The following is a 1964-nucleotide window of genomic DNA, read 5'->3' on the forward strand; positions in this document are numbered from 1 at the left end:
AAATAAAGCCCAAAGGCAGCTCCAGGACTGGAAAATTGCTGCCTATGTGGCCTGCCCCCAAGCAGGAGGGGAAGGCCGGATGCCCATGGCTCAAGCATCATGGGATGGGGAAGCTCCACCTGTGCCAAGATGTGAAAGACCATTGCTTCCAGTTTCAACACTATTCACCACGTGGTTTGGCAGTTAAATAAAATGAATCTTCTCTGTCAGAGAATGTTACAGTCCCTTCCCTAATGCTTGGCTTGTGCTGTTAAGGCCTTTCTCAGGGCCTCCCTGCATCGTCAACAGCTTGCTGCTCCCTGAGCAGACTTCCCTGCAAGAGATGGGAAGAATGAGAAAAGCAAGGTGGTGAAGAGAAACAGCACCATTTGCAACCAAAGTAACAACAAAACTTCTTGACAAGATGAACCGATCCCTTTTGTTCTGGGGGAAAATGTTCCTACTACACAAGCAAGCCAATTTCTGCTTAAATGGGCCTTGGCAAATGTCTGACATGAGATATATTTTAGAAACACGGACCATCTAAAAGAGAAGCATTTAAATCACCAGGTTGTATTGATTTCTTGCGAGAGCCTCAATGCTGTAGCTGTAATGGAAATGTAGCAACATTTTTTCCTCAAAAAAAAAAAAAAAAAAAAAAAAAAAAGATACTGAAAACTTTTTCTTTCTTTTTTTTAAAATGAAGGATCTAGAGTTGGCCAACTTTTGCAACACATGGCATGCCTGACATACCTCATTTTTGGTTGGCCGGATTTTGACAATAGGATGCAATGAAAGCATTTCTAAGGTACGCTGTTTCTAAGAGATTCCCTGTGCCAGAGAGGTTCAGTGCAGATAGAACTCAGTCTATTAATCACACAGCACTATGGTAGTCTAATCACGTTGTAGGATGCAGACGAGAAATGTCATAACAATCCTTGGAGTCCGTTTATCAAAGTACGATTTCATCTGCCATACATTAAACATCAGCTACTAAACAGAGGTTTATGCTAATTTCAACTTAATTGGAATCTCAATGCAAATGCCAGCTTCTCCACCTTGCTATGGGCTTTCTAGCTTCAAAATGAAAGCTGCTGATAAGCATGTTTGGTTAAACAAATACACCAGAGAAGAAAAAATATGGATGGGTCCTACTCTGCTCATGGCTCTACTACATTTGTACTCCGAGCTGAAGATTACAAGGGCTGTAATTACCTGGCAGATGATGAAATTTGGCTCAATAACTCTTGCTCCAGATTTTCACATACAGCTGGATAAACAGAAAAAAAGCAGAAAATATTGATCATAGCATGGAAGCAACAGGTTGGAAGTGCCTGAAAAACAATAGTCAAATATTAATTTTAGTGTCACATAGTTCTGTCAGATTTCATTCTTCTCTGTAAATAAACCTAAAGGGAGAGAGAATAAGACTACATCACTGAACACAATCTAGATATAATGGTCAGGTGAGAGCAGGCTAGGAAATCAGACTTATTTTGAATATACACAACAACTACTAATAATGGGACAGAAAGTGATCCATAGGGTTCAACTTAGAAAAGTTCATACTAACCTGAAAGTTTATCCTCAGTTCCTTTGCCTCTAAATCTGTGAAAAGCTTAGAGTTACACTGGGTGCTACCTGAAAGATCAGGAATACAAACAAAGGACTGTCAGTCAGACTTCATTTTTATCAATATGATTCAGAGGTCTAAGATCCCTTATGATCGTTGTATGCACTAGCCACTGTCATCTGGTATACTTAACAGAGAAACTCAGTGTTAAAGGTAGGCCAGTCCACTATTTCCTCTGGTTTGAACTACTGTTGCGAGGCAAAAGGAAGCTTTTTTTTCCCCTCCATGAATTATAAAATCTGCAAATTATTAGAGTGCAAATTCACAAGTTTCTACTGTGTTTGCTTTATGTACATTTAAACCCGACTTTATTGGCTCCTAATTAAATACATCTTAGGAGCATCAGGCTGAA

The 1964-nt window shown here is 39.6% G+C and overlaps 1 long non-coding RNA gene across 1 annotated transcript; it reads right to left on the reverse strand.

The window, feature by feature from the left end:
- Positions 1 to 210: 210 nt before the first annotated feature.
- On the reverse strand, positions 211 to 1606 carry LOC140256940 (uncharacterized). Its single transcript, XR_011904883.1, has 3 exons — positions 1553 to 1606; positions 1195 to 1249; positions 211 to 313 (listed from the first exon to the last, which is right to left on the reverse strand). It is a non-coding gene; the product is annotated as an uncharacterized lncRNA (long non-coding RNA).
- Between the last annotated feature and the right edge of the window lie 358 nt (positions 1607 to 1964).

Source organism: Excalfactoria chinensis, chromosome 10 (assembly GCF_039878825.1).
Source record: "Excalfactoria chinensis isolate bCotChi1 chromosome 10, bCotChi1.hap2, whole genome shotgun sequence".
NCBI classification, from domain to species: domain Eukaryota; kingdom Metazoa; phylum Chordata; class Aves; order Galliformes; family Phasianidae; genus Excalfactoria; species Excalfactoria chinensis.